Raw genomic sequence first — 22,400 nt, forward strand, 5'->3', positions numbered from 1 at the left:
CCCAGAACGGCTCCACACCAAGCTGCTGCGGCAGCTCCGGCTCCCGCTAAGCGTGGGAGCCGCCGCCGGCCTGCTCCTTCCTGTGCCACATCTGTAAGAGGAGCTGCTCCCCTCAAGGTCACGGTGCCCTGGGGGGCAGCGCTGCACCTGCAGGGTGCCCCCTCCTTCCTGAAAGGCCCTCTTCCCTGGGCCCACCCCCTCCCCCTCTTCCTCCATCTGCCTGGTGCCCCTTCTGGGTCCTCAGTTTCCCTCCTTGTCCCCAGACCTCACGGTCCTGCTCTCTGCCAGAGCTCACCCTGCCCCCACACACACCGTAGGTGCACCTGTCCCAGCCGCGGGTGCCAGCTACGCACTCACAATGCCCAAATACATCACATCGCCCGGGCACACCCACAGGCGCCCACTTGGTACCCACAAGCACCACACACTGCCTAAGCCAAGCTGGTTCCTGAGCCCACCACCCACCCCCGAGCTGCTCCACATCCCGCTACACCCAGAGCTGTGCCACTGCGGTGCCAGCCAAGGACCCCAGAGGAGCCCTCAGTCCCTCTCTTTTTCCCATCCCTGATGTCACGGCAGCAGCAAAGCCTGCAGGTGCACCTGCGACAGCAACACCTCATCCCAGCCGGCTCCTTGTGGCTCTGCCCTCAGTGCCGGCCTCCAGGAGCACTTGCCCAGCCATCTCTGCCCACCAAAGAGCAAGACCTGGTGCCTCCCTGCTCAGAATCTCCCGGCTCTGCACCCACTCCCAGGGAAAGGCCCAGGCCCAAATGAACTGTCCCCGACCTCACCCCTCCCGACGCTGCCCCTCACTTGCTGGGCTCCTGCCCCATGGTGGGGGACTCTGCCCCACTGCGTGGCTCCATGCCCCCTCCTCGACTCCAAGGCCGCTCTGGCTGCCCTGTGTGCCAGCCCTCTCCTCCCCATCACCCTCTCCTCTCTGGGTCCCCACTGGTCTCCTCCCGGTGAACACAGATTCCATGTGTCTTCATTTACCATCTCCGCACCACACTGCCAGCTCCAGGCATGCAGGGCCCTTGCCTGTCTTGTTCATCACTGGGAACCGTGCCCAGCACATAGTAGGTGCTCTGTAAAATTTGTGCCAAGAACAGTGAATGAATAAATGAATGGGCCCAGGGGGCCCCTTGTGGCGGCGCCGCAGGCTCCCAGCCATCACTGGGAGAGCAGCGGTGCGGCTCATCCAGCAGCCGCTGAGGTGGCCAGACATTAAGCAGAACTTCCCGGTGACAAAGCCCTGAGACGCTGTCCATCTGTGACCAGGTCGAGCCTCACGCTGGGTCACCAAGGAGAGAGGAAGGGAGAGAAGGAAACACAGTCCCAGGAGAGATGGACAATGAGGCCCTGGGCCAAGAGGCAAAGAGAGTGTGGCCCTGCACTGACCCTGAATGGCGGGCCAGTGCTCAAGCAGAGGGAAGACCCCCGGGAGAGAGGGCATGGCTGCACAGAGGCAGGGCTGGGCCCTGGGCCCTGGAGGACCTGCAGCCTGAGAGCAGAGGGGAGGGAAGCGAGAGCACCCCTGGAGGGGACACTGCCACGCACAGGCGAGGGCGTCAGACTGAAGACAGAGGGCACTGGGCAGGGGGTATCTCCTAGGAGACCTTGTGGACGTCCCCACCCCAATCACAACTCTCCCAGCTACTCCAGCTCAGATCCAGCTCCCTGCTAATGCACCTGGGAAAGCAGCTAAAGGTGGCCCAAGAGCTTGGACTCCTGCCCACTCACATGGGAGACCCGGATGGAGCTCCCGGGTCCTGGCTTTGATCTGGCCCAGTCCAAGCTGGTGTGGCTGTAAAGGGAGTGAACCAGCAGATGGAAGAACTCTGACGCTACTCTGTCTCTCAACAAACAGAAGTAAATAAATAATAAGAGAAGAGAAACAGCTCAAACCCCCAGAATTGCATCGGCAGCCCCAGGAGGGGCCCCGTGGGCCGGAGTGAGCCAGGCCCTGCTGGCTAACTGCCAACCCTCTTTTGTTACTGCCCCATTGGTTGGCAAATGTACATATCTAAGTTGGTCATCACGGCCGTTGACTATGCACACGCTGCTGCCAACAAGGTGCTGGCGGGGTGCTGTAACCAGCTCTGCCAGAAACCTGCTGGGTGACACAGGGCAACACCCTAACCTCTCTGATCCTCAGCTTCACAGAGGGAAAACAGGTCTGATACTGGCACCAAGCATTCGATGAGGTAACACCTGGAACGCCTGCTCGAGAGAGCACCTGGGCCTTGGGGATGGACAGCCAAGTTCAAGTCCTGTCCCCGCTACTTACCCACGGCTGACCTAATGGCAGGTCTCTGTGGGTCCACATTGCACACACTGGCACACACACACACAGAACCTCAGGGGCAGAACAGCAGGGGCACGTGACAGCCGGCCCCCAAAGCCACCCCACCGTGTGTGGCTGTGCCCCTGCCTGCTGTGCCCTTCCCAACAAGCAGCCCTGCCCCAGGCCCCTTAGGGTCCCCAGGCTCTGTGGCTCTGCAGGAGCCAAGGCCTGTGGCTGCAATCCCAGGCCGGCCACTTCTCTCTCCCTCTTTCTCTCTCTCTCCTCTCTCTCTCTCTCTCCATGTCTGGGGAAGGCATTTCCTCCCCTTGGAGCCAGCCTGGGCCTTGGGGTCAGGTTTCCACCCAGACGGAAAGTCCCACCCAGGGCCCCCAGAGGACAGCTCACCATGGAAACCCCACAGGGGGCCGGCCACATGGGCCAAGTGGCCTTGGGCAGGCCCAGGGCGTTGGGGGGGGGACAGGGAGGGAGAGACAGAAAGGGGGCTGTAACTCAGGGAGTGGGCCCACCCGAGAGTGTTTAGGGGTGCCTGTGTGCACGTAGGCACGGGCTCCACGCTAACATCCTGCATCAGGAGCCCCAGCCCTGAGCCCTGGAACCTTCTCGAGGCCCGGTTTCCCTGTCTGTACCCCCTCTGGGCAGCTGGATTTACTCAGATCAGCTGGGGCAGGACAAGAATCCTACAAAATATTGTCAGGGTGGGCACGGCTCAAGCCCAGCTGTCTAGGCTGGGGCAGTGGGGCTGCCCCGATGCCGTGAGCTGGGGAGGGGCAGTGCTCAGAGACAGGGCAGGCCTGGGAGGCTGCAGAAGTCTCTGGAAGCCTCCCAGCACCCCCTGGCAGACCGGCGGCTCTCCAGGTAACAGCATTTAACCAGGCACTTAGGGAAGTGGACGGAGCCGCTCCACGGCTGTATGTGCTCTTAGCCGCTGAGCGCCGTTTCCAGCGCCAAGTTCAGAAAGCAGCCTGGGAAAGCAGAATCCGTACCCTGTGCCCAACCGTTAGCGAGGGAGTGTCGTGTGTGTTCAGTGATTAATGAGGGCCCACACGATAAAGCCCTCGGCCACCCGTGCAGGCACAGGCACGTCAGCCTGTCCCAGGTATGTGAATCAGAGCAGCCCGCTTCCTTCATCCTGTTTCGCTTTTGACCTCAGCTACCAGGAAGCTCAACTGCATCCTGACCCTTACTGTGGGTCTCCCATACAGCTGCTCATGTCGCCACCCCCATCCTGCCACTAATTCTCACTGGGTGCCGGCCGCGTGCTGGGCAGGGTGCTGCCCACTGGGCATCTGCTCTCTCGCTTGTCCCCACACGCATGCCACAGTAGGGCTTCAGCAGCCCCACTCTGCAGCCCAGGACACAGAGGGGCCCTAACTGTGCCAAGTCCACGCTGAGATAACGGCTCCATCTGTCAGGCCGGGTGGCTTCACCTGCTCGCTGGGACCCTACAGTGGCCTCGTGTGCGCCACATACAGACCCCAGACAGCAATGTGATGGACAACCTGGGGGTGGGCCCGAGGCACAGACTACAGCCTGTTGGGGTCTTTGTTCAAAGTCCACACTCGCAGCTCGCATCTTCAAGTCTTCAGGGCTGGGAAAACCCAACCCTAACCGTGACCTGCAACATAACCCCAGCCCCAGCGCTAAATCCAAGCTTCCTGGAGCTGGACCCCAAATCCATGAGCTGATCACCATGAAATCATGAAAACACTCCTGCCTGTCCCTGTCCTCGCTCCACGGGGAGCCGAGACACAGGCGCTCAGTGAGGGGGCTCAGTGCAGAGGGTAGAGCAGGTGGGGTCTGCAGCAGGGAGGGGTCAGCAGGGACAAGGGTCAGGTTCCCCCTTCCCCACCCCGGGGAGCCTGGGCAGACCTGAGCAAGACAGGCTGACTCCATACAGACCCCTTCCCCTTCCCCCTCCCCCTCGCTGCAGTGGCTACTCTGGCCAGCCCAGCGGGGGGTTGGGGGGAGAGGCGCTGCCCTGCCCAGCTTCCTGCCCACTTCCAAGCTGGCCAGGAGCCCCGCAGCCAGCACAGGAAATAACAGGGGCCCCCAGAGGCCTCCCAGGCAGCCCCGCTCTGAGGCCACCCGCCTGGGGAGGGAAGGAGGCCATTGTTGGCCTTTGTTTCAGTTTCCCCAGCATTACCCGAGCTCCAAGAGGCCTCTGGGAGCTAACAAAGCTTCCCCCAACCCGCAGCTGTCCAGCCTCCCCCAGCCCTGACCCTGGGGACAGGCCTGCCAGGCCCCTGGGCTCTTAAAGTGGCAGGTGCAGGGTGGAAAATGCAGTCCGGTCCAAGTTGGTGGGGGGGAGGGGAGGCAGGGAGCGGGGCACGTGGGCCAGAGTAGACCAGGCAGGCGACAGACAGATGGGCGCTGGGGGGCCAGGTCTGCCCAGGACTGGGCCCAACAGCAGGGGTGTGGAGCTTTGGTTGCAGACAATGCCAGGGGCCCTAAGGCCCAAACACAGAAAGCAGAGAAAGAAAACGGAGAGCGAGGAGACAACCTGACAGCCAGCACACTGGCCTGAGCCCTGGCCTGAGCCTGAGACAGACGTTGCCCCCCACCCCCACAGGCTTTCTTTCGGCTCACTGGCAGGTGCACAGGTGTGTGTGAACGTACGGTGAATGTGTGTGCACGACCCTACATGGGCTACATGCACTGCGCACACGCGAGAAAGGTTTGCATACACCTGCATAGGCGTGGGGGAGTGGGCAGCTGTGTGTGTGCACCTTTGTTCAAAGGGTTGTGTGGTTTTGTGTGGGTGCGCATGTATGTATGTAAATGCGTGTTAGCACATGTGCGTGTTGTGGGGGCATGTATGTGAAGGCCCACTTGTGTGCATGTATACACTGTGCACAGTACTTTCTTACATATGTATGTCTGTGTGCACTGTGCAGGGCTACGTGTGAGGGTATAGTGTGAGACCGTGAGTGCATGCTTGTGTCTGTGTGTGTGTACATGTGTGCACGTGCGGTGCACGCCCATCTGTGAGGTCCCGTGGCACCGCTGAGGCCTCTCTCAGGTTTGCTCCCATCAGCAGGTGCTCATTCCCACACGGACCTGGGGGCGGCCACTCGTGGTATATCTTGACCATGACCTCATTAGGGCTCTTAGCACATTCCAAGGCATTTCATTCCGCAAAGACGCAGGAAGTCCCCAGCGAGGGCCGGGCACTGTGAATTAGCTACTCCAGAAAGTGGCCTCAGACTGAGACAAAACCCGAATCCCTGGGAAACACTACACCAGTGTCTCTCTGGCCTCAGTTGCGCATCTGTGAGATGGGAAGGAGAAAACGACCCCCCTTGCTCTGTGGTTAACGCCAAGCAAGCGAGACTGGCACGGCAGATCCACAGCCGCCTGCCCGGCGCTGAGCGCTCGCCGGACGGCTATGATTTTTAAGTGTTATTGTTTATTACAGTACTGGCTGCTGAGGATACAACAATGACCCAAACAGGCACTGCCCCTGCCTCCACGGGCTGGTGGGGAGTGCAAGGCACTTACTTGCTCGGGAGAAGCTGAAGAACACAAGTGAAATACAGTGAGTTTACCAGCCTCAGTATCAGTCCGATGTGCTAACCACCACCAACTACGGCCAGCAGCCAGCAGTTAAAGCAATCAGCCATGACAAAGGAAAAAAAGAATGATCAGTGTGGGTGGCCAAGCATGGGGTGTGTGTGTGTGTGTGTGTGCACATCCACACGCACCTGCATGCACACTTGGGAATTTGAAGGGCGCGTCAGCGGAGAAGACAGCAGCCTAACCCAGCGGGCTGCCCACAGATGACCACAGGACACTGGCTGATGCAGCACGGACCACACCCAGGCCAGGAGCTGCGCCCTGCGGAGCGTCACTCCCGGAAACCCGGAGCAGCCAGGCAGCACAGTCAGGCCGACCTTGGCCATTTCCTCCTGGGCACTGGCCCACGGCTGCTCAGGCCCTGCTTCCAGCCCCACCCAGAGAAGGAGCCCAAGCACGTGATGACCCTTGGGCCACCTGCCCGCCTCCCAGCAACTCCCCTTCCACCCAGCCTTTCCCAGAGCGAGCCACGTGCCACCAGCCAGAGTCAGCAGGAGCAAGAGGAGTTCCCCCCTCAAACTGCCCTCAGATGACTGTGACACTGCCCTGCCCACTGTGGCTATGCCCGGAGCTGTGATGAGAGCGCAGGGCCCGCCTGAGCCCTGTCTGTCCCCCACATCGATGCAAGTTCAGAGCTTTGCTTCCTGTCTGGTCACCAGCGAGAGCAGAGGTGCAGGGCTCTGGGTGCCAGCTGGCGAGCTGCTAAGTGCCCTGTGGAATCCTCACAGGGGCCCTGGAAGTCAGACTTGCACCCCCATGACAGGCGAGGGCTCAGAAGGCCAGGTCAAGCCACCTACACAGGGTCAGCAAGCCTCCAGACCTCAACCCCAGGCTTTGCTTTTCACAAAGCCAACATAAAGCTGGCCCTGGACTGCTGAGGAGGTGGCGCCCCGCACCGGGGTCACCATTTTCCAGGGACCTGCCACTCACACATCAGCCAGAGCTGGGCCCTGGGGCACACCGCAGGGGAAGAGATGGTCATCGGCCTCACGGAGAGAGAGCAGAGCAGCAGGCAAAGGGGCACACGGAGAACACACAGCACAGCCAGGCAGAGGGCAGGCCAGGCCACGGGGCCCAGGATCAGGCAGGCCCTGGGGCACCACAAAAGCACTACAGTTACGGCAGGGCTGTCTTGGGAAGCTTCCCGGAGGAGGTGTCATCTAGGCTGAGCTTCATAGCAGAGGGCCCAGCAAGAGCAAAGGCCAAGGGAGCAGGCAAGGGTCTGTGGACCAGCACCACCCTGGAGCTTGCGAGAACTCCAGGTCTCAGCCCACCCCAACCTGCCAAGTCGGAATCTGCATTTTGACGAGATGGGCAGGTTTGCAGACACGCGCAGGCTGCAGGTGTACCACCCTAGTCCACGGCAGGGAGCAACACAAGGCTGGGCACACAGGAGAGCAAGACAGGTCATGCCTCCCTCCCCCCAAATCCCCTCACCCACAGCTCCACGCCCACACCCACGCCTGGCCCTGGCGGTGGCTGATGGCCAGGCTCCAAGTCACCAAAAACCCACCGATTTCCAGTGCTCCCCAGCAGGATCCACCATCACAGGGGTGACCATTCCCGTTCTGGGGCAGCTGACCCTACTCTCTCCAGAACCCCAACACTGACAACTCCCTGGGAAGCCCTAAGAGAGCTCCCTGGGGTGGGCAGCCCCAAATCCACTGGGCCAGGAGCCGGGCAACCATACTCTCAGGAGCCACAGTCCATGGGCACGGCACCTGCTGAGCACCAGGCTGGGGATGAGAGAAACGACCTGGAGTCCCTTGCACCGAGGGACCCCAAGTCTTCCTGAGAAGGTGGAAAGCAGACACCCAGCCCAACTCCATGGGAGGGAAGCCAGCAGCCGGGGAGCTGATCAGTGATGCTGCACACGTGTTTTTTCTCTCTCTCTCTCTCACACACACACGCCTGGGCTGTGGCACACTGGAGCACAGAGCACACACGTGCACAGGCATGTAGGGCTCTGCACACACATGTGCACATCAAAGAGGAAGTGATGTACGGCGCAGCCCAACAGGAGCCCAAGGCTGGTCGGGAGCCAGAGGAAAAGGGTGGGCAGGAAATACCACATCCTCCTTGGAAAGCTGGTCCAAGCCACCCCCAGGGGGCCCAGGCTGCGGCACCAGGGCCCCCCTGGGTTCAAGGCTGGGCCGTGGGGGCCCCAGGAACACACTCTTTCTCTCACACACACTCGCGCGTGCCTGCACGTGGCCCAGATGCCCTACCTCGAGGACTGCTCACCATGGTAACAAAGTGGCCACCTCTCGGCTCGAGCCACCACCTGAAGGCTCTGAGGCCTCCTGTGCTGGAGGCGGGGGTGGGGAGCAGCTCTGACAAAGGCCCCGTCCAGGCCAGCCTGGCTGGGAGTCCACGGCGCCAAGCAGCCGGCGCATGCCCGCCACGCTCCCCCAGCGAGCTCAGGACCACCACACCTTCCTACCCAGAGCCTGCCCGGCTCCACTTAGCCCAACTCCCCACGGACTCCCCAGCCGAGCTAATGAGAGGCTCCCCAGCTGGCCGCGTATAAAAATGCATTTCATAAGTCTTTAAAATGCGGGGAAATTCACCACAGACTTAGCGAGACTTTTCTGCTCTTTTTAAAATGCCCCCAGGTCCCCATCAGGGAGATGAGGGGCTTGGGGCTCAAGCACAAAAGGCGGCCGGCACCAGCCAAGCCGGCCTGGAACCACCAGGTGCACGGGCTGCTGCAGCCATGGGGACCACGCGGCACCCTCCCCTACAAGGACCACTCAAGGAAGGACCCGGGGAGAGGGACAGTCTCTGTGGCCTTGGTTCGGGAACTGAAAGGAGTTAGAAAGGGCTGGAAACCCCAAGAAAAAACCCCAAGCAGAAAAAAAAAGCACCCACAGAGACCCTCCCTGCGAGGCAGCTATAAGGCCAACGCTGAAAAGCTGCCCACTAGGGGGGCAGAAAAGGAATGGGTTTTTAAAAGAATTGTTTCATTATTTGAAAGAGTGACAGAGAGAAAGAGAGGGAGGGACAGAAAGAGAGAGATCTTCCATCCACTTGTTCACTCCCCCAGACGGCTGGAACAGCAAGGGCTGGGCCAGGCCAAGGCAAGGAGCCCAGAACTCCATCCGGGTGTCTCATGTGGGTGGCAAGAACCCAAGTACTTGGGCCATTGTCTGCTGCCTCCCAGGTGCATTAGCAGGAAGCTGGATAGGAAGCAGAGCAGCCCGGACTCAAAGCAGTGCTCCAATATGGGATGCCGGCGTCACTCCCAAGGGACAGCTTGTCCCCAGCGGCTCCAGAGAACCACAGTAGCAGTTCCTGTGCGCTCCAGAGCCTGGGGCCGGGCACTAAGGCAGACTGTGACACGGGTCCAAGGATCACATGAAACTCGGGTCTATCAGGTGCTGCTCCACGGTGGCCTCGACCCCAGGCCTGCTCTGGGTGGAAGGTCGATTCTACAGGAGCGGAGCTGGAAGAGGGGCTGGGAGCAGGTGAGCAGTGGGAACAGGAGATGCCAGCGGCCGTGGGTGACCTTCTGTGATGCAGCTGCAGCCACAAACTGGGCGCTGACGGGCATAGTGGGCGGGCAGTCAGAGGGCAGGCTGGACCCAGCCGAGCGGCCTCCACTCCCCACAGCTAAAGGCCGGGTCAGCAGACAGTCCATCCTGGGCTGCAGGGCACGAGGGCTGACCGGAAGTGGGGACCCCGGCCACACTCCCCACCCCACCCCGGACCCACAAGATGCTGAGTAGCTTCAGAGCACCCTTCTCAAGGAGCCCCCAAAACCCCAGATGATGAGTCTCATCTCGGGCAGGTCCCAGAGCCTGACCATAGGCCCCTCCCCATGAAAATGACCCCTAAGCACACACCCACGTGGGAAGGGTCTCTGTGCAGTTTTCCAGGCCTGGCCGTCTGCAGAACGCGCACCTCCTCTTCTTGCCAGCAGCGCCCGGGAGAACGGGGTCTCCTCACCATCCTCCCAGGGGCAGGCATGGCCCACATCCCCTACCAGGGTGCCTGGGTTCCACCCCTGGCCCCAGCCCCCAGTTCCGGCTTCCCGCTAATGCACACCCTGAGAGGCAGCAGTGATGCTCCCGTTGTTGGACCCTTGCCATTCGTGCAGGGGGCCTGGACTGAGTTCCCAGCTTCAGCCTGACCAGGTGCCAGCCATGGCAGGCGTCTGGGGAGAGAACCAGCTGGTGGGCACTTTCTCTCTCTCTCCTCTCTCTCTCCATATATATATATGCAAATAAGTAAGAGCTTGTTTGCAAAGTGTTTGTACTCCCCCTACCTGATGCAGCACTCTCCTGGGCCGAGAGCTGATTCCCCTCCCCCAGTCTCTGGGAGCCTCTCCCTCAAAGCACCAGGACCCACATTCCCACAGGTAGGTCTGCCGGCTGCAGCTGAGCGGCCAAAATCACGCATCCACGCAGGAGCTGCCTGGGTTCAAATCCCTGCTCTGGGGCTGGCACTGTGGCACTGTGACACTGACGTCCCGACTGAGTCCCGGCTGCTCTGCTGCCAACCCAGCTCCCTGCTGATGCACCTGGGAAAGCAGCAGAAGACAGAACAAGTGTTTGGGCCCCTGCACCCAGGGGCGGGACCTAGATGGAGTTGCATGCTACTGGCTTCAGCCTGCCCCCCCCGCCTTGGCCATTGCCACCATTTAGGGAGTAAACCAGCAGATGGAAAACCTTTCTCTCTCTCTCTGTTTCTCCCTCTTTTCTCTGTAACTCTATCTTTAAATAAGTACATATTTTCAAAAATATTCTAATTCGATTGTGCCAAGGGGCACACACACATCTGAACTACTAAAAGCCATTGCATTGTACAATTTAAAAGGGTGAATTGAATGATGTGTGAATCACACTTCAATGAAGCCGCTTTAAAAAGACAGGCGTTGCTATTTTCTTTTACATCAGACAACTTCATAAGAAAATCCAGCTTTCTGGCTTCTCTTTTAAGAACTCAGAAGCTCTGGCAATTCTGGGGCCCCGTCCCCCCACAACACAGCAGTGGGACGGAGCGGCGGCCGCCATTCGAGCAGGGCTGTGTCGCAGTAGATCTCTGCCCTCCCCAACCTACACACTCCCCTGCGCCAGCCACAGGCCTCAGGTGACCCTGTGGGGACCGCCCATCTGCACAGGACTTCCACACTCCTGAGAGTCTGACCAGTCACCATGGCAAGGCAGATGACCCACGAACGACCCAAGATCCCGTACAAAATGCATCTGCACACCTCCCCTGCATGCCCAGAGGCAACTGTGGCCCCCCCACCCCACACAGTGAAGAATCCAGCTTAAACCATTCTGGAAGGGCCGGCCCCCACCCACCCCGCCTGCATTTTATGGGTAAGGAAAATCGGAATCCAGCGGGAGAGGGTTTGCCAGCAACCCCACTCCTGACTCTGAGAGCAGTGCTCCTTCCCAGGGCTCTGCCATCAGCAGCCTGAGCTCCCCCACTGCCCCCCGCCACGCACGCCCCCTCCCCAGGCCATCACATCACTCCCTTCTCTGTAGGCAGACCGAGCTCTCCATCACTGTCAGGGCCCCGGCTCGAGGGCACGGATGGAGCAGGCCGGGTCGGTCCTGAGGGCAGGCAGTCCCAGGGTCCGCCCAGCAGGGGAAGCTGAGGGAGCCCAGGGCTGAGTGCCGCCTTATTGGAGCTCTCCATCACACTCCCAGCGCCGGGGCGCAGGGCGCCAGGGCAAGGACACATGCAAAGCCCAGCTCTCCCCCTCTTCCAGAGAGAGCACACTCGGCCACCTGCAGTTGCCTGGATGGCCACAGCTTCAGGCCTCCGCTCAGCTCTCCACCTCCCGATACTATGTAGTGAGCAGGTTAAGCCACAGGCTGTGGCTTTCTCCGGGAAGACCCGGGTTCAAGTCCCCACTCCAGCGCCACCAGGCTGGGGACCGTGGCTCGGCTACTATCCTGCTTCCAGCCTCCCTCCCTTGGCTGCCAACTCAGGATGGTGAGTGGCAGCCACGGTGCCAAGGGTGGCTGGGGAGGTTTTGCTCCCCCCATAATCTTCTTTGGCACTGGTCCCCATTCTCTGATGTGGCTAAGTGACATTTCCTCGGTCTGATGAAAAGTATTAGACAAAAGCAGCTTCACCCAGCCTTTGGCCCTGGCTTCCACCAGATGGCCGCCCCGAGCCAGTCCCCAGAGGGCTCACAGAGCGGCTGCCGGAACGCACACCCACCTCCCAGAGCTGTGCTGGGGGGGGGGGGGGTGCTGAAGGTGCAGGGGCCCCCCAGGCTCCCATGTCCCACAGAAATGCTCCATGAAGCGACATCACCTGTCTGCAAGGCTGCCTCGCACGCTGGCTTTGTCCTGCCACCCAGGATTGGAGCCAGCTCACACAAGTCCCTTGCTTGGGGAAACACAAGCTGATTTTAATAGTCAAAGTCCAACAGAACTGGGAAGGAAAATTCATCTCGTGCATTCACTATATAAATCCCAGCAGAAAGGGGACAAAGGAAAAACCAACCTCTGGGCTGGCTGTGGGCTCCCCACTGCCCCTTCCCCTCACCGAGCAGATAATCCAAAGAACAACCACGGCCATGAAGTCCCCCGAGGCTAGAGGGGGCCCACAAGGAGTGTGCATCTTCCAGGACAGGCATACAGGGGACGCTCAGGCCTTGGCTGGAAATGGGAAGATCCCACAAGGGCTGCCCCTCCCAGGCAGCCCTGAGAGGCCCGAAGGCTGACCGCCCTGCCCCAACTACCCCCCACCACGCCCCGAACTCACAGACCTGCAGGCGGGCAGAGCTCCCACCAGGGCCTTCTGTGGACAGACGGGAGACGCGCCACCAGCTTAGGGAGGCAGCCTGGGTGCTGCGCTGCCCAGCAAGGGGCTCTCCATCCACCACAGCCACTGCCTGGCCCTCCCCGCTGGCCCCTTCTGCCCTCGTGGCCCACAGCAGCCCGGGAAAGCAGCTGGGAGGGGGCCTCACATATACAACACTGGGCTGGGTCTGGGGTTGAGGGCACCGCGGGGATCCTCTCCCGAGCCTGGCGGCGGTCCGAGCACACACACCCCACATCGGCCAGCAGGCCTGGGCTGCTGTGACATGGAACTCTGCAACCTCACTGTGTTTCCCCCAACCTCCGATCCTACCCAGTGCTGACCCCAGGCCCGGCCCGGCCCTGGACTCCATCCCCCTCAAATATGAGCACTCCCCACCATTCTGGGTCGGATGAGGCCCCTCCCCATGGAGGGGGCCCCTATCACCAAGCCCGGGACTCCTGCAGATGCAACCATGCCTAAGCCTGGAGCAAGCCCTGGACAGGGAATCCAGGGACCTGGGTTTGAGAGCTGACCCTCCACTCCCCTTCCATCCATTCGACACCAGCATTTCCCAAATTTCACTTATAATTGAAAACTTTCCTGATTTTTACGGTTTGACAGTTGACTTGTTGATTCAGTGTTTTCAGACAAATTAAGGGAGCATCCTCGTAAGTAGTAAATGTCTATAAAATCATGTTAAATAGGTAACTAGCAAAAATGTTCGCATGTTTGAGGCCTAAAAACACATTTTTTTTAAAAATACTGACCCAGAGCAAATCTCTCTTCTTACCCCAGGCGCCAAAGGTAGAAGCGAAGATTCCACTCCAGCACTCCCCAGACCGTAAGACTCCACAGGCTGGGGCTGGCGTCACAGCGAAGCGGGGAAGTCACCACGTGGGACACTTGCATCCCACATCAGAGTGCCCGCTGCAGGACCTGGCTACTGCACACTCCAGCCACAGCCTCCTGCTACCATGCCTGGGAGGTAGCAGGTGACGGCCCAGGTACCTGGGTTCCTGCCAGCCGTGTGGGAGACCCGGATGGGGTTCCTGGTTCTTAGCTTCAGCCTGGCCCAGCCCCAGTGGTTGTGGATATTTCCAGCAGTGAACCAGCAAATGCAAGATATTTTCTCTCTTTCTCTCCCCTCCCCCACGTCCCATCTCTATGCCACTCTGCCTCTCAAATAATTAAATAAACTATTTTTTTTTGACAGGCAGAGTTAGACAGTGAGAGAGAGAGAGAGAGAGAGAGAGAGACAGAGAGAAAGGTCTTCCTTTTTCCATTGGTTCACCCCTCAATGGCCGCTGCGGCCGGTGCACCACGCCGATCCGAAGCCAGGAGCCAGGTGCTTCTCCTGGTCTCCCATGCGGGTGCAGGGCCCAAGGACTTGGGCCATCCTCCACTGCACTCCCGGGCCACAGCAGAGAGCTGGCCGGGAAGAGGAGCAACCGGGACAGAATCCGGCGCCCTGACCGGGACTAGAACCCAGTGTGCAGGTGCCGCAGGCGGAGGATTAGCCCATTGAGCCGCGGCGCCAGCCAAATTAAATAAACTTTTAAAAAAGATTCTACAATGGGGTCAGCATTGTGGCGTACTGGGATAAGCCGCAGCCTGCCACACCAGCATCCCATATGGGTGCTGGTTCTAGTCCCAGCTGCTCCACTTGCTATCCAGCTCCCTGCTAATGCGCCTGGGAAAGCAGCAGAGGATGCCCTAAGTCCTTGGGCCCTTGCACTCACATGGGAGACCCATATGAAGCTCTTGGGTCCTGACTTCAGCCTGACCCAGCCCTGGCTGTTACAGCCATTTGGGGAGTGAACTAGCAGATAGAAGATTTCTCTCCCCCCACCCCACCAACCACAGCTCTGCCTTTCAAATAAATAAAATAAATCTTAAGAAAAAAAAATTCTACAAGACTGGGTTCCTGTTGCACGAGGAATCCAGAGGGAGCTGGTCAGATCCCGGGCAAGGCCCGGCACAAGGCACAGGAGGGGACAAGTAGGGAGCCTGGCGCCTGTAGGACAGGGAGCTGGATGCATCGTAGCCCCCATGCCATAGCTTCCAAGGACCCCAAGCCCAGCTCTAATTGCAAGCTGGAAGTTACAGAATATTACAGTTAGAGAGACCTCATTCATCCACCTGCTTCTCCAGCTGGGAAACTGAGGCACAGAAGCTCCTTCTCTTCTGTGGAAAGCACAAGTGCCCTGACTCTGGGTGTCCTGTGACCCCCCGCCCCAGGCATGAGAGCTGCAGCCCTGAGAGAGCCAAGGATTCTGATTTCAAAGTCTAATGAAAGTGGCTTGTCTGCGACTAGACTGCAGCGAGGGTGCAGCAGTGCCCCGAGCAGGGAGCTGTAAGGCCTGAGCAATGGGGGAGGCACGCCCACCCGAGTGGCGCCCACACAGAGGGAACATGGCCCTGGGGAGAACACGGGTGTACAAGTCTCCGTCTGTAACGGATTTTATTGGCCATATGGAACTGATGGGAAACCGTGCAGTACGGGGTAGCTTGCACCGGAGAGAGGACCGTGATGCAACCACACCGTTTCCATAACCAGCTGGGTGGCTTATGAGTCCCCGGCCAGCACCCCCCGCCCCCATCCCCGTCCCCGTCCCCCAGCCGCTCGCCCACCAGCCCCCGCCATTTACCTGCTGCGGTCACGGAGGAATCCCAGGCCAGCGAGAAGTCCGAGGCCTCCCCCTCTTCAACTGCAAGAGAGAACAGAGACAGCCTGTGAGTTCTCAGGCTGCACCCACAGGCCATCGCGGTGGCGCACAGGCGAGGGAGCAGACACATTGTGGGGTCCTTATCACGATACTTGGATTAGGGAGAGAGGGCACAAAGGCTTCTGGGGGTTTCACAGAGCTGTAAAAGGATCAGAACAAAACAAGAACAGCAGATAAGTCACGGTTTCCCCATCCCAGTGCTCCGGGCAGACATCACCAATCGATCACAGCAGTGCCCTGAACCAGATGCAGCTTCAGGATCTTTCTCTGCCCAGGGCTGCAGGCACCATTATCTGCAGTCCCGAGACTTCCACTGGAGATGAAGCCATCAGCCACTCACGGGAATAAAGCAAAGACTTACAAAGCTCCTTGATCCTGCAAACATCACCCTCCTCCCTCACCCCGATCCAGCACCACTGAGACAGGGAGGTTTGCGCGATTATTCCAAGAAACCCACAGGGCTGCTCTCAGAGGTGCTTAGTCCCCACGCTGACACCTGACACGCAGAGGCCAGCTCTCCCATGGTGAGCAGGTTGGAGCACCGCAACTCACAGGCCACAGACATCAGTGGGCAACTCTGGCCCAGACCCCACAGAACAAGGCTGGACAGGGCTGGGATACCCCACCCCCACCCCACCCCCACCCCAACACGCAGGTGGAGGCCGCACACAGAGAACACAGAGAAACACTCTCCAGTACAATAACGCTCTTGTCCTGGAATTTAGCCCAGCCTGGGGCACACAATAATGTCAGAGCCGGGTTACAGACTTTGTAAATGGAACTTTGTTTAAGCCAAAAATGTGCACACATGCTATTTTTCAGACTTAACAGGCTCTGAAGCTCCACGCACGTGCAGGCTGAAGCCACCACGCCCCTCCTGGTTCTCTCTGCACCGTCGACGTGACCACCGGCGCCACATGGGTGCACTGCGTGAGCCCGGCCTGTGCAGAGAGCTCACCAGCTGTCCCTGGGTTTAATCTTCCTAAGAGACTCTCAGAGAGGTGACAGGAGCGGCCTGAGGTCTTACAGCAAGGCAGGCCCATGCAGAGCTCAGCTCAAACCCAGCACTGTCTCAGAGGCCGCTTCCGAAACCTTGAAATACTAGGGCACGAAGGATGCTGTCCAGAATCCTAGCCACTGGGGACTGGAAAGCAGCAGCCCCAGCCCACTGCCCGCCAGGCAGGTGCACAGCGTGCTGGGCGGCCAGCCGGTGAGAGGAGCGAGCAGACCGGCTGTGGTCAGAATCAGGGTTCCAGCACCTGGCAGAGCCTGGTTTAAATCCCAGCTCTGCCCCTTACGAACCCAATGACCTTGAGCAAATTAACTAACTTCTGGGCTTCCGATTCACCTTCTCAAAAATGGGCTAATAACGGTCCCCAAGCCACAGTGGTGTTGGCAGGATTGTGCGATGACAGCTGCATGGCCCGATGCGCTGCGCCTGGACAGGACAACTGCCCTATAGGCACCCACCAGGGCTGTCGCCTGCAGGCCCCCTGAACGGGGCATCTGCTCCGGGGTCTGACCTCCCCCTGCCCCAAGCCTCACAGAACACCTGTCTTTAACCCTCAAGAAAAAGCAGGTGCAACAGGGGCCACACATGCCCTGAGAGCATGGAGTCAGAACCGTGACAATGAAACGCAGGATGCAAGGGCCACTTGGACAGGCAGGGAGCGAAGCCACTGCCTGGCTCCGCAGGTTACGGCCTGGGTGGATTTTCAAATGCACGGCTTCGTCTGTATACAAATCAAGGCCTCGTGTCAGATAGAGAAGGGTCCACCCAGGGAGCCTTGGAAACACGGACGCCTGGGGCTCCCAGCAGTCAGAAACAAGGAGACATCACAGCCCTCACATTCCTCCGTCTACTTACGCACATGTGCGTGCACACACACACACACACATACACACAGCTTCTGTGGAGAGAGAACCACCCACATGTGCGGGCCCCACCCTGCCACTGTGTTGGACCCTGCATGGGTCACTCGATCTGGTCAAGCACCGGTGCCAGGACACTCCTGGGCGACTTCAGCTCTCCCTTTGGCCCATGTGCACCAGGGTGTCAGGATGAACAGCCCCACACTTGGGCCACGACTCTGAGCTTGGGGATGTCCCCAAAACACCAAGTCCTGTCCTGGCAAAGATCTGCCTCCAACTGTGATGGGAACGAGAAGGGGAACATGCCCAGGATTCCCCCCACAGCAGGGACCACCCCATTCTGGCGTCGCCGGACACCAGGGCCTGCTGGGGAGGTTCAGCATGGTAGGCACCACTACGGACTGGGGGGTCCCCGAGGAAGGGCTGTGGGTCACCAATACACATCCCCAGGGCAGGGGGGGTCCACCCCACTCACATGCGAGCCCCCTGCCCACAGTGGCAAAGTGCTTGCACTCACTTTTTTTTTTTTAATATTTTTTATTTATTTATTTGACAGGTAGAATTACAGACAGTGAGAGAGACAGAGAGAAAGGTCTTCCTTCTGTTGGTTTACTCCCCAAATGGCCGCCGTGGCTGGTGCTGTGCCGATCTGAAGCCAGGAGCCAGGTGCTTCTTCCTGGTCTCCCATGTGGGTACAGGGCCCAAGCACCTGGGCCATCCTCCACTGCCTTCCCGGGCCACAGCAGAGAGCTGGCCTGGAAGAGGAGCAACCGGGACTAGAACCCAGCGCCCATATGGGATTGCCGGTGCTGCAGGCGGAAGGTTAACCTAGTGCGCCACCTCGCCGGCCCCTGCACTCACTCTTGATGAGGCCAAGGACCGCCCAAACCAGACCCTGGCACGGGGCCCAGGGTCACCGACAGTGCGAGGGCGAAGACTGAGTCTGTGATAATGACATTACCTGCAGGGACAGCGGGCTCAGAGAAAGGGAGGCCCCACGGGCAGCTGGAGCCAGCCACTCGCCAGGATGGTCCAAGCCCACCACCACTGGTGGGCACTGCCTGGGGCCTGAGCTGTGAGCATTCTGCTGTGGGTCAGCCAGGGGCAAGGTGAGCAGCACCCCTGACCGAGGGGCTGCCCTGCTGATGGGGGCTTCCGCAGGTTCCACCCTCACTGTCTCATTTAGAAGTTTCTTGGTCCCACTGAGACCAAGATAGGCACTCCTGCCTGCTCAGTTTCAAAGGGAATTCGGGGACACCCACTGCTGCAGATGGCGGGCGTCTAGGCGGGGGTCTGGTGACCAGCGTGTGAGCACAGAGAGATGCCAGCGCGAGAGTGCACGGAGCAAGTGTGTGCAACAAAAACACAGACCGGGTGGGAGTGCACAGGGCCCAGCCCACAGCAGAACCAATGGGCCTGGGTGCCAACGACACCCCAAGCCTAGGGGGCCCTTGGTGAGCACAAGCCCACTCCGGGACACTGGGAGGGGCTCCTGCAATGGGGTCCCCAGGTCCTGCATTTTTTGTAACATTCAAAAAGATCCATCGCCTGTTTAACACCACGGCATCTCCACTCTCATCCACCCCACTTCCCCTTGAGGGCTCATGTTGCGTGTTGTGTCTCCGTCTCAAGGGGACTCCAAAATTGCTTCAACATCCAGTCCCACAAACCAGCCCCCTAATGGAGCCAGGCAGTAGACTCAGGGACCCTGTGACCAAATGTGTGCATGACCAAGAGCTTGTGGGACACAGACAGTTTTTGGAGGGGCTGGTGTTGTGGCACGGCAAGTTAGGCCCCTGCTTGCAAGACTGGCAACTCATATCAGAGCGCAGGTTCGAGTCCCGGTGGTTCTGTTTCCGATCCAGCTCTCGGCTAACGCACCTGGGAAGGCAGCAGAGGGTGGCCCAAGTAGGGCTTGGGTGGCCCTACCACCCACATGGGAGCCTGACCCAGACATTTGGGGAATGAACCAAGAAAACGGAGGATCTCTCCCCCACCCCACAACAAACCACTCTGCCTTTCAAATAATTTTTTTAAGAAGAAAGGGAGGGAGAAAGAAGGGAGGAAGGAAGCGAGGAAGCGAGGAAGGGAGAAAGGGAGGGAGGGAGGGAGGGAGGAAGGAGGGAAGGAAGGAAGGAAGGGAGGGAGGGAGGGAGGGAGGGAGGGAGGGAGGGAGGGAGGGAGGGGAAAAGAGAGAAAGGCTGTAGACTTGCCCAAGGTCGCCAGCCAGGCAGCAGCTGCTCCGGCCCCTCCCCACCAGGCTTCACCTCCTGGTGCTGACCCCGTGACCTGAGCCTGCACCTGAGCGCCCTGCTCTGCCCCTCCAGACTGACCCCTCATCATGCCACCCACCTGTCTCTTCTCTTGGCTTTGATCCGCCTCCCACCTCCCTCACTAGGCAGGGACCCTGCCTGCCCCGTATCCCAGTGCAAACACTGTGAGTAAGCCAACATTCACAACTCACCAGGGCCAGTGCTGGAAAGAGAACAAGCTGACAACCTAAACCTGGACAAGCACAGGCCCCGGAGTAAGGACGGAGAAGGGTAGGCCCCTCAGACCCCCCCCCCCCGCCCCTCTGCATCCACAGCACCCCCAACGTGCAGGTGGCTGGGCTGGTGTTTAAAGGAATGTGTTCCTAGACAACACGCCTTGTATCCAGAAGCTTTCTTCAAGGGCTTCAAAAATAAAATAAAGTAAAATAAATGCATTTAGAAGGCATGTGTTCCAAGGCTGGAGGCAAAACTGTTGATGGATTTATGGAGACGGTAAGTGGATCTCCGAGTCAGCACTTCCGGAAGAGGCTTCACGGGCCGTTCTGGCCACACCTGACTTTCCCCCCTAAACACCAACTTTGAAACCAACACCTGTGCACCAGGCAGCGCTGCTGGGAATTTCTCACGTGTCGTCCCCTAGGCCAATCCCAGGCAGACGGCTTAGAAGCCTAACCCCGGGGGCACTGTGGCGGAGCAGGTTAAGCCATCACTTGAGACGCCCGCAATCCCGTATCAGAGCAAGAGTTCGAGTCCCAGTGACTCTGGGTGCTTTTGACCCAGTTTCTTGCTGATGCATCCTGAGAGGCACAGGATGGTGGCTGGTGGCTGGAACGGTTGGGCCCCTGCCGCCCACGAGGGAGACCCAGATGGAACACCTGGCTCCTGGCTGTGGACTGACCTAGCGCCACTACTGTGGGCATTTGGGGAGTGAACCAGCGGATGGAAAACCTCTCTCCCTCCTCTCTCTCTCCCTCCCTCCCTCCCTCCATTCTCCTCTCTGTCACTCTGCCTTCCAAATAAAATAAATAAATCTTTTAAAAAAAGAAGTTGAAATCACGCTCAGTCATGGCTTCCCTGTTTCTCCTTTCCCTGCTAGGTATAACACAGGAAGTACTGAAGAACACCCCGTAAAGGTTGTGAACCTCAGAAGTTGCTCCGCCCTCTACAGGACAAGGGAGCCTCGAAGCAGGCACGGAACAGAGCTCATCGGCAACGCAGGAGCTCGGCCGTGGGTTCTGGAACAGGCCCGTCCCATGGAGCCCCCCACTGCAGGCCAGCAACTCGCAGGCTAAGTGCAGTCCACGCTCCCTGTCCACTGGCTCCACTGGCTCCGAACCTTGTGGATTCAACTGCAAATCAAAACCAGTTGGGGGTGGGGGTGGGGGTCGGCGCTGTGGCACAGCAGATTAAAGCCCTGACCTGAAGTGCTGGCATCCCATATGGACGCCGGTTCTAGTCCTGGCTGCTCCACTTCCGATCCAGCTCTCTGCTATGGCCTGGGAAAGCAGTAGAAGATGGCCCAAGTGCTTGGGCCCCTGCACACACGTGGGAGACCCAGAAGAAGCTCCTGGCTCCTAGCTACAGATCAGCACAGCTCCGGCCGTTGCAGCCAATTGGGGAGTGAACCAGCAGATGGAAGACCTCTCTCTCTGGCTCTACCTCTCTCTGTAACTCTGTCTTTCAAATAAAAAAATAAATCTTAAAAAAAAAAAAAAAAAACAGTTGGGGGACTGGTGTTGTCACGTAGCAGGTTAAAGCCACTGCCTGCGATTCCCACATCCCATACCAGAGCAGCGGTTTCAGTCCCGGCTGCTCCCTGCTAATGCACCTAGGAAAACAGCAGAAAGTGGCCCAAGTGCTTGGGCCCCTGCCACTCATGTGGGAGACCTGGACGCAGTTCCTGGCTCCTGGCTTCAGTCTGGAGCCCAGACTCTGGCTATTGCAGCCAACTGGGGAGTGAATCAGCGGATGAAGACCTCTCTCTCTCTCTCTCTCTCTCTCTCTCTCTCTCTCTCTCGCTGTAACTGCCTTTCAAGTAAATAAACAAATCTTTTTGAAAACAACTATTTGGGGGAAGACAAGGATGGTACTGAACATGTAAGGCTGTTTTTCGTTCTTATTATTTTTTACTTTTTATTTTATTTTTTATTTTTATTTTTTCATTCTTATTCTTAAGCAATACAGTATAACAATGTGTATCGGTTCCTCTGTAGCACAAGTAGACTAGATATTAAAGTATGCAGGAGGACCCTGCTCGTTCAATACGAATACTGCATCATTTTCTACAAGGGACTGGGGTATCCGTGGCTTTTGGTACAGGGGGCTCGGAGTGTAGGGGAGAGGCCTGGAACCAATCCCCCTGCTGACACCAAGGGACACCTGCCCCTGCTGCCCTCTGACCTGCAGCTCCTCTGTGACATGGACAACAGGAGCCCCAGCCTCACAGGTGTGCCAAGAGGACCCAGTGAGATGATGTTCCTACAGCTCATGGCTCCAGGTCAACACACCACCACTAGTAGCTGCCATTCCTGGGAGAAACCAAGCTTCTCCTGTCCCCCAGGGTCCTGGCTGGCCACTGGGCTTCCACCCCTCCTACAGAGAGAGGGCGGCTGAGCTGTGCACACTGAGCCCAAGTGTCTCACCGATAGCTGCCCCCCAACACACACACAAAGGCCCGGCCACAGCCACAGAGCCTTTGGAATCCTCCAGAGTCTACAGCCAAGTCCACGCGAGACCCGTGCCAGCTCATCCATCTCCCTTCCTCACCCCAACCCTAAACACACCCCTAAAAGGAAGGGGTTAAGGAGGCAGCTGCTACAACCCCAGAAAAATCTGCAACGGGGCAGGAATTTTACTCCTCTGCTCCTCTCTCCCCCCACA

At 58.9% G+C, this 22,400-nt stretch overlaps 1 protein-coding gene across 1 annotated transcript in view; it reads right to left on the bottom strand.

Moving 5' to 3' along the window:
• The window catches only part of ZNF423 (zinc finger protein 423), a 327,441-nt gene that overhangs the window by 250,591 nt on the left and 54,450 nt on the right, over positions 1 to 22,400 (bottom strand). The window contains exon 2 of the mRNA XM_062176600.1: positions 15,298 to 15,357. The gene's annotated coding sequence lies outside the window, so the exon portion shown is untranslated. The remainder of the gene's footprint in view (positions 1 to 15,297; positions 15,358 to 22,400) is intronic.

Source organism: Lepus europaeus, chromosome 19 (genome assembly GCF_033115175.1).
Source record: "Lepus europaeus isolate LE1 chromosome 19, mLepTim1.pri, whole genome shotgun sequence".
NCBI classification, from domain to species: domain Eukaryota; kingdom Metazoa; phylum Chordata; class Mammalia; order Lagomorpha; family Leporidae; genus Lepus; species Lepus europaeus.